This window comes from Choristoneura fumiferana, chromosome 12 (genome assembly GCF_025370935.1).
Source record: "Choristoneura fumiferana chromosome 12, NRCan_CFum_1, whole genome shotgun sequence".
In the NCBI taxonomy this organism is placed as follows: Eukaryota; Metazoa; Arthropoda; class Insecta; order Lepidoptera; family Tortricidae; genus Choristoneura; species Choristoneura fumiferana.
Window position 1 is genome coordinate 4,712,712 of NC_133483.1, and position 11,020 is coordinate 4,723,731.

Consider the following 11,020-nt stretch of genomic DNA (forward strand, 5'->3'; position numbering starts at 1 on the left):
CCTTGTTCACTGGTAAATTATATAACTTAAAACAAATTAAAACTGCGTTATACTCCATTCATTTCCACATCCGAACCTAACGGCAAAATTTGCACACTTTTTAAATGAAACAACGGGACTATTTAAAATTGTTGTGAACTTCTATAATAAATATTTCATATAAGTTAAAGTGGTGAGGGTCGTGGGTTCAAACCCCGGCTCGCACCTCTGAGTTTTTCGAAATTCATGTGCGGAATTACATTTGAAATTTACCACGAGCTTTGCGGTGAAGGAAAACATCATGAGGAAACCTGCACAAACCAGCGAAGCAATTCATTGGTGCGTGTGAAGTTCCAATCCGCACTGGCCCGCGTGGGAACTACGGCCCAAGCCCTCTTGTTCTGAGAGGAGGCCTGTGCCCAGCAGTGGGACGTATATAGGCTGGGATGATGATGATAAGTTAAAATAAAAATAAATATGAAGTCTGAAGACTGAACTGTGACGTGGAATTCGGTAGTTCGATATTCGTAAAACTACTAAAACTAGTACGCATACACAATCACGGAAGCGCATTTACGGGAATCATTTTGTTTACGCAATGAGTCAATTGAGTTAAGTACTCGTAGATACTCGTGGACCTAGTCTTTGGATCTAGTCTTTTTGTGGACGCGTACTCGCAAGATTCAGTCCACGTTTTGCAAGTTTTGTAAATCTCACCTCTAGTACAGTTGTTTAACAGTGTAACAGTTGACCGCACCATTTCGTATGTACTCCGGCATAGTGTACTTTTCGATATGATTATTATTATATTTATGAGAAAGTTGGATTCCTGCTAAAAAAATTGATCGACCGACGACATCTTGAGAGTTGTGCGCAACCGGTGGATGCACAACTTATCATTAATTGTGGCGTTCTAGGGTGGAGACCTTTGTTCAACAGTGGACTTCTTTCTGCTGAACAATATATGTTGATGAAGTAGGCAGACAAGCGTGCAGTTTCCCTGGTGGTGGAAACTGAGGCTCAACGACATGAAGGATCCAAGAAGATGACAAATGTGCTATGATAGTAAATGCACCGGCTATTTCACCGCCGAATCGAAACACAACAGTGTGAAACTGCTGTTTGGCAGCAGGTTAACGGACAACGTGGTGATACAATTTCTATCTACTCTAAATATAGAGCGAATTCCAATACATTTCGTGTGGCAAGGGAATTAATTAATCTAATTCTAAATTTTGCCTACTCAGTGTCATCTACTAATGCAAATTTTAAATTAGTCACAGATTTGCGCATAAATACTCTCATAGCCCATTTTCAGAGAAATTTGCTTTGACGATGTGAATTTATGATATGGAAATGATTTGATCTAGGTCACTAGATTAGTTAGTTATAAATTGTAATTGAATATAGCGATGTCTCATTAGCATTAACTAATTAAATTGAGCAGTCGAGAGAATTCATACATACATTTCATACAAATTTAAAGTAGAATCTTGTCATCTTAGCCTTTTTACGTCTCACTGCTGGGAACAGGCCTCCTCTCAGAAATGCGGGCTCAATACTGTGTGTAGCTTTCTCGCGATTTTTTCTTCACTGTTAATCTAGTCGAAAATTTTAAATGCGATTTCAGCTCACATATTTTTTTTTATATTTTCAATTTCCGTCCATCTCGTTGGTGCACGTCCTATGCTGCGCTTGCCGATCCGAGGTCTCCATTCGAGAACTATTCGGCCTCAACGGCCACCTGTTCTCCGTGTTATAGAAAGATAAGAAAATAAAAGCAAATCTTTGTACAAAATTCAAAGCAATGCGCAACGAAGCGCTTGCGAAGACATGCGATTGCAATTACGGCAGCATAGTACTGAGTCACGTGCTAAATCATAAATTGTTGTCACTCACTGCAGCGTGCCCGGCGGCAGTCGCCTAAGTACCTCTTTGTCTAACCCCAAATTTGAATATATGGAGCAATAGTGAGCCGGGTGCTCCCATGGGCGAGCTCGCGATTTCGCAACGAACTTGCCTCATAAATCCACGCCTTACATGATGCTCGTTTGCATAATACAAGACTTAGTCGGCTTTGTTCTTCGAGTTTGATAGGTTGGCCACAACATGCGTTTGCTCCAACTTGGTCGTAGTTAAACTCGCTAGACGGAAGAACGCGATAGTTTTCGCTGGAGTATCCTTTACTAATATTATAAATGCGAAAGTTACTCTGCCTGTCTATGTTTCTGTTTATTATCTCTCCTTAAATAAAAAAAATGATTAAGGATCTTTAAAAAAGAGCCCATCATCAGTGTCTCAAAACAACGCACTTGTGATATTTCCCGCGTTGCGGGTAGCCATAGAGGCAGTGATTGCTTCCCATCAGGTGACCCGCATAATCATTTTTCCCCTTTTATGTATAAAAAAAATTTGGTACCTATGGAGATAGTTTGAGGTCCTGAGAAAGAACATAGGATAGTTTTTATAGCGAAAATTGTATAGTTCTCGGGATAGCAAATAACACATTCTTTCAGACGAAGATACGCGTAAAAGCTAGTCTGTTTTATATATATCATATCATATCATGGGACACTTGACACCAATTGACCTAGTCCCAAACTACTAAGCAAAGCTTGTACTATGGATGCTATAGGCAACGGATAAACATACTTACATAGATAAATACGTACTTAAATACATATTAAACATCCGAGACCACAGAACAAACATTCGTATTATTCATACAAATATCTGCCCCGGCCGCGAATCGAATCCGGGACCTCAAGCTTCGTAGTTAGGTTCTCCAACCACTTGCCTTGGCCATCCGTTCGTCAAATATCTAAATTAAAAATGAATCGCCACTTCTTTTATTTTCTGTCAAGTTCAGACATTGTGATCTTAAATTTTTATTTTTGATCAATAATTTTGCTGTTCCGTTACAAATTGTAATTTAATCATAGCAACTTCTATCAATGGTATCAAAGATAACACAAAAGTCGTCTCGGCGAATAACACTTCACTTGTAGATGAGGTATTATTTTGGATAGTTCTTGACATTAATATTGTTCTGTAGCGAAAGATCGTAAGGGTAAGATCCTATTAAGGAGATTCTTTCGTTTATAGGGTTCCGTAGCCAAATGGCAAAAAACGGAACCCTTATGGATTCGTCATGTCTGTCTGTCCGTCCGTATGTCACAGCCACTTTTTTCCGAAACTATAAGAACTATACTGTTGAAACTTGGTAAGTAGATGTATTCTGTGAACCGCATTAAGATTTTCACACAAAAATAGAAAAAAAAACCCATACTTAGAACTGAAACTCAAAAATGTTTTTTTCATCAAACCCATACGTGTGGGGTATTTATGGATAGGTCTTCAAAAATGATATTTAGGTTTCTAGTAAGTATCATTATTTTTAAATTGAATAGTTTGCCCGAGAGACACTTTCAAAATGGTAAAATATGTGTTGTCCCCCCCTTCCCCTGTAACTTCTAAAATAAGAGAATGATAAAACTAAAAAAAATATGTACGATGTACATTACCATGAAAACTTCCACCGAAAATTGGTTTGAACGAGATCTAGAGATAGTTTTTTTTAATACGTCATAAATCGTAAAGTAAAGGAAACTTTTATATTATGTTACTTGCTGCTTTTTTTTTTGTTATATGAAGTTCAAACCTACAGCCGTCGATATTTAATATTATATTTATTTTTGGTTTTGTAAATGAGCTGTGATTTGTTTTCTTATTTTTGTCAACATGGCAGCGTACTTTTGATCTATTGAACATATTTCGCACGCAATATTAGCAAAAAGCTAATTAACACTTCATTTTACAACAGCTGCCGCTAATCACTGGCTCCGCTTTGTCAAATTGAGACATGGTAACAATTTCGATTATTGTATCCATTACTAAGGAGGGTGTATTAACCAACTGAAGGATTATTTCCTACATCAAAGCAGCATTAGTAAATAGTTTCAACGCAGATGCTGCTTAACTTAGCAATGCTTTTAACTGACACATCTTAAGAGAATTGTGGCATGACGAGGGTCTGTATGACACCTATTTTCGGAATGACAATCTACTGCGGCTACAAAACATTCGTTGTTATCTTTTGTTTTAAGCTGAGCACAGAATTGTGACATATATTTCGAACCATTGAACACTAGGTACAGAATCTTATCTTTGTATATGTTTTATAAGTTAAAACTACACAATGCCTGTTATCGAATAGAAAAACAATTTTTAAGATACCTTTACAAATAACAAAGTTATAAAGGTTTGAAATTCAAGATTAGACAGAGAAAGACATACTGGCATGTGACGTACTGACGTCATACGCCAGTACCGCCATACTTGCTGCACAGAGAAAAGCGTTTGAGAAAGAGACAGGTATACAGATTTTTCAAAAAAACACTAAGTGAATCCAATTTTCAACTGATTTAAATTTTATCTTCGCTAAACACTATCTGTATATCTATATTTTCATAATAATATCAAGACATGGCAAAATTAGGAGTTGTCAAATACCGTATTGTATAGGTTTGTACAGTCCAGCACCAATATCTGACATAACAAGCGTTCATAAATATCTAATTCGACCCTATTTCTAGGGCCGGAAGGACGTGTCAGATATTTTTGCACGCTCCGCTGTGGCAGATATTAATGCTGGTGACTGTACTTAAATAAATATATACGTAACCAATTGAAACCCAGTGATTTTGATAACGCAAACATCAAAATATAATAATTACATAAATCAAAAATCAAGATAATATACAAGGTGTTAATTAAATAACTGAAACCAGAAAGTAGTTGCTCAGCATCGAGAGTAGAGTCGATTACACTATGTTTTTAATTAGGTCGCGTTTGTGTTTTTAAATCCCTTTTTTGTGCCCGGTCTAAAAGTTATGACTGCAACAGGCGCCAATTAAATATTTTAGTGAGGTTGCATACTATTTCGATAATTTAATACTGGCCGTTTTGCTGTCAATGTGTGATTTTCTTCTTAAAACGTCATAACACAAGTGACAAATAAAAAATATGAGTACTTATAGAGTGAGAAATGAAGTAGAGTTACTGACTTAGCAAAACACACGAATATCTTTTAAAATAATGAAGGTATTCAAAAATAAAGTCAATTCACTGACTTAAAATGAAAAAAAAATTTTTTGGGGTGTCAGTATATATACCTATTTCTGTTCGGATAATATTCACAACAAATTATCATTAAACATTATTTATCAGACAATTCTAACCGTACCTTGTCGTCTTTTCATTCCGTCTTATTAAATAGCTTCGAGATAAATAAAATTGGCTCACTGCTTATCGGTTCAGGTAAGCTCTTATAAATAACGATGCTTCTGATAATAGATTCCTTTGAAAACTCCCAATAGTCATTTCCTCTTCTGTTCTTGATAAATTGGCTATGGTTAAGTTCATTATAAATAAGCTGATAAATTGTACACCAGGAAAATGAGACAGAGGCGCAATCATTTGCTCACCACAATTGAAAAGGCGCTGTATTTGTATTAAGTAAATTATAATGGCTTCATTAATCTGTATCTTGCCAATTTATACTTCTAATGCTATAGGTACCGTAAACTGCTTCAAGTTTGCCCTCTGGCCCGACATTGCCTGAGTTGATTAAGAGTCGATAACTTAGCACTTGGTTTAAAATCTTTTATCTACACGGGGATTATTATTACGGGGGATAAAAGTTTTAAAACCTAAATTAAGGGTGCTAAGTTATCGACTCTAAATCGAATCAGGCAATGTTGGGGCCAGAGGGCAATGTTGAAGCAGTTTACGGTAGGTGTTTCTACGGCAGGCGAAAAAACGAACATTGAAGAAGTATATATTTTGTCCGATGCACTTTTTTATAATTGCTCTTAGTAAAAATTTTCAAAGCACAGGATGTTAGTGTGGTCACTCAAGACAATAAAACCTGGTTGTATCATGTTTTACAATGACGTTGCGAGATAAAGGCTGACCAGGAATATAAAAAACCTGACGCGAGGGCAGCACTTCTACGTTTTATATTGCAACATTCTTTACACTTACTATACGATACCATACCAGTCATATTGACAACGGTGTCGGTGATATTATAAAGGAAGATTTTCTAATCCCTCGGACTTTTTTATAAAAAAATACTTTTATACATTGTGAATTATTTTCCTTCCAAATGGATAATCTTCGGCATTTTAACGCACAAAAACACAAAATAACACTTTCAAATACCACGCGTCAACAACGTTAAGCTTTGACAACAATAGACAGATGACATTTGGATTTAGTGTTACACGTGCAAGAAATTAGTTCTATTGGTTTTCCGCAATATGGCGAGGTTTTTTATAATTCTGGTCAGCCTTTACATGCGAAAAGTTACCCATAGTAAGTTTTTTCGCCTGTCGTAGAAACAGAGTATAAGTGTGGTTCTTTTCTAATACATGCGTTTCATTCTGATCGTGTGCCTTTTGCATCCAGTTCTTCCCAGTCAGTTTAAAGGAGACGACGGTCTAGGACGTGAGTGACTTTCGTAAATTTCGACGTCAACGTTTAGGCTAATTTATTATAAACTAGCCTTTCCCAGCCGCTTCGCTCACATAACTCATTACATCTGGCGGAAAATTACACCGTGGTCTTCATTTACGTTGTGAGAAACACCCGTGCAAAATTTATTGTCACTGAACATAGTGGTTAAGATTTTGGGATTGTACACGATCCCTTGAAAATATTGTAATAAAAAGTAGCCTATACTTGGTTTGGATAGGTATTTAACTAAATGTAAACAAACTTATCTATCATAGTAATACAAACTTGACTAGTGTATTTAAATACAGAAATGTAAATGTTTAGATATGCGGGAATTTCAATATTTAAGGCACCAATAGACGTTGTAATACCTATCCAAACCAAGTATATGTAATAGAGTAACAAACACACACACACACACACACACACACACACACACACACACACACACACACACACACACACACACACACACACACACATATACGCTCACACACACGTACTCATAAACCTTCACATTTAGGTAGAATATTAGTCTTTACTTACCTACTACTCGTATTTACCTGACTACGCCATGATTTACGACCTTGAGCCAGCTTCTGCCAACCTTCGACCCCGAATCCAAAAGGTCTTCCCTCGACCTTGACTCTCTAGCGCAGCGGTACCTGGGATGACCAATCGGTCTGCGTCCACTCGGTCGTCCCAAGTACGCTTTCTTCACGGCTTGATCCTCTCCCCGTCTTTTCATGTGCCCGAACCACCGGAGTCTGGACGCCTTGGTCTCTCCAATAACATTGGGCTCAGATACTAGGTCTTCAATCTCAATTTAATTTCAATTTGATATTACTTTATGTAGATTAGGAGGTGTAATTTTACTGTTTTTCTTTTAGCTCGTAATGTAACAACTGTGGTCCCAGCAGAAATTAAACAATATTTACGTAGTTTAAATTCACTGGTAACAATTAGTTCAAATAAGCCTAACGCAGGACGATGTTTTGTGTGAATAAATTTACATAACAAAATCCACGCTTTTGTTTGTTTTATAATTATTATTTTACTATGTTACAAAACTGTAAATTTAAACATAAATATGATAAAAAAATCTGACGAACTGAGGGCTGTCTTCTTTTTTTTGATGTCGTGTTTGCTATTGTCAGTTGTGCGAAACAAACTGGACCGGTAAATACGCGTATACATATTATACTTAAGTCAGTTAAGTTCCTGACTTGTAATTGTGATTTTTTTATTTTTAAATAGCTGGAAAATCCGCCGCCCATGGACACCTACAGCATTATTAGGACTGCGGGTGCGTTGCCAGACTAAAGGGAAGACGGAGAGGGAGAGGGAGGGGGGAGGGGAGTTGGAGCAATAAAAATATAAATACTGTTACAATGTCTACACTTAACGATATCAATTAGAAACAATTTCTGTAGGTAACTAAAAGTACAGTATCTGCTAAAATTGGCTTTCCTTGTAAAAGATAACGTGATATTTCATGATCCCAAAAAACTAAAAAGAAAATTTAAATAAATATAATAGTCTGGAAATTTGTTATGTAAAACAATAGATAGTTCAACAGTCGGGACTTAAAATTCCTAGTAATGTGTCCCAATTTACCTAACATAAAATTGCATACCTAATAGAGTTCAATACTTGTATTTTTTACTTTTTAAATTTTAATATCAGTCAGGTTTTAAATTTTAATTTATTTTTCGTTTAAATAATGTTAGGTTTCGTTTACTAATGCCATTCCAGTCGCGCCTCTGACCGGAGAGGGCTGCGAGCGGCTCGTCACGTCATCGTTGGCCGTCTACAAAAATAGGCTTATTTTGAATGGGACAAAAAAGTGCCATTTTACGTGTGCGACCTCCATCAATTATTAAACATCGGACAGAGCGGCCGTGTCGTTAAATAAATGTTCGCCTTCCCCGATACCAGAATAATTTAGAATTACCCTGCAAGCGTAATCAAGCCCACTCCTAGTCGCATAACGCATTAGCGGAAAGTAATTATCCGTATCGGTATTCGGTGATGAATAAATTTTAGAATGCGCGTTAATAAAGTAGGAAAATTTGTCCAGATGCAAATTATCCACGTGAATTATTGTCAAATGTCTGAAAGAACGATTTATAGGCGATACTACAGCAGAGTTATTGAAATATATGTCCCCAAAGACAATACATCGATTCACGGATATATTTATACGAACCAGTTTAAACTCTGCATCGTGGAAATAGAACGCTTATTCGATAGGGGCAGAGTTAGCCGGAAAAATAAACAAAAATAGATATTACGGCAAATTTCAAATAAAACACAAAACAAAACAGGAATGAGTCGTCTCGCCATGAAGCATAAATTCACTAAATGGTGCTTTCATACAGAAATGCGGTGGAGCCTTCATTACACTGGTTAACTGAAAGACAGTTAGATGTAGGTGTTTGTTTGTACATTTGCACGGTCCATTCAAAGAGATGTAGAGTTTGTGGGTAGAATAGTAAGTTTTTGCAAAAATTAACTTATGAAATAAAGAAACTACCTAGTGATGTTTTTATGTTTTAGGTCCATTTAGTTGTATTTGTAATTACTACATCGTGACTAATATTGAGATATTCGTTAGTGAAATTAATTTTAAAACTATTTACAAATTTACCACTAAATGTACACAATGTGGCCTGTAATATGAGCAAATATTTAAAACATAGATCTTACTCGTCAAACTGAACCACATTAGTTCAGCGATTTTTAAAAATAGTTAGTTTTTTAATTTTTATTACACTTTTAAGTTTATTCGAAGAAGCAATGTAAAGCAAAATGCTTGATGTTTGTAGCGTGACAGGCGAAGTCAGTTGTGTTCTAGGATGGCGTACATTGATAGCAGTATTTAATTTGTATGAAAAAAGGAAGATTTAAAGACTACATTATTTTTAAAAATCGCTGAACTAATGTTGTTCAGTTTGACGAGGAGGATCTATGTTTTAATTTTTTACTCGTATTACAGGCCACACCCGGTACCTATAAACAAATCAGGCAAGCAGACTTTATCCACTTTTAACGAGTGACTTGAAATTTGACATATGAGCGTAAGTCCAATGACAATGTGGTAAATTAATAAAGTTACCATCAACAAAATGTTCATATTTATGAAAAATATATTTTTTCAGACTGTTTTTTTTAATATTATACCTACCTACGTAAAAATAAAGTTTTCTATTACAAATCGGATACAACTGATGAATCAACATTGAATCATACTGGCTATAGTTATCGTAACTATGTCATAGCTAATTACCACACACGGTTATGATGGGCTATGAGCCTAGCTATTCGGGACTGCGTGCATAACTACTGCAAACTGTTTCATTACTGCCATTGCAGCCAGCGAGATTGGATTGAAGTGGCCGCGTGCCAGTACATGTACAGTTATATCAGTTTACAAAAACCGAGGATGATATTGTGAATAAATCGTGAGCTGCGCTCTGACCATGATATATGCCGGTACAAATTGGATTTATTTCCCGCTTTCCCTTCCCATTGGTACAGAACAGAAACTGTTATTGCACGTATGAACGATGAGGTGTCATGAATAAAATATTCTATATGAAACGCGTCACGCACTCAGAGCTTTCGATCAAGATTTCGGTGTGTTGTATATTGTCTGTCACTGATTTATGATTGATTTCCATGATTATTACGATGAAGGGTAAATTAAACAGTTTACCGTACTTCTAGCGGCAAATTTAAATCACTGCTCACTTTATTTTAGTCCGAAAATAATCACTGGCTCTTAAAAGTCTCTCCGTTTCAGAGCCAGTAATGTAACGTTATTTATTATTGATTTGAAGTAGGTATTTACGCGATTTTGTCTTTCGATGAAAGACAATCGTCAAAAGATGGCGCCACGTTAACCTTTAAAAATTTCCATGGGAACTTAGTAAAGCCTCATGATTTAAAGTAAATTATATATAAGGACAAGATGGAGTGACGACTTGGTTAAGATCGCGGGATCGCGGTGGATGCGGAAAGCACAAGACCGGTCTGAGTGGAGAGCCTTGGGGGAGGCCTATGTCCAGCAGTGGACGTCTTTCGGCTGACATGATGTGATGATGATGATATATTAGGACTAAAATGGTTAATACAAGCGAAGGCATGAGTAAAGGCTTGTACTTAAGAGGTACACAAGGAGTAAAAGCGAAAACTAGCCCTCCTGTAATAAATTTTAACACAGTTATCAATTAAAACTATATCTCGGTTTGTAATATTGATTAGTACCTACATGATGGATAATTTTCATAATTAGTTTGTATGAAAAATAAAACATGAAAAAATTTGATTTATCAAATACCTAGTTGTTGTTGACTGATAAAATATTAAAAAGTGGCCAACATTGGTTTAATCTTTGAGAAATCGTGTGTTTTTTGAGTTTTAACAATAGCAAAGCTCGATCGGTTATATTTTAGTAACGTATTTTAGTAATTCCTAGAAATAAATAGGTAAAAATAAAACTGGTTTGTATGGTCAATAG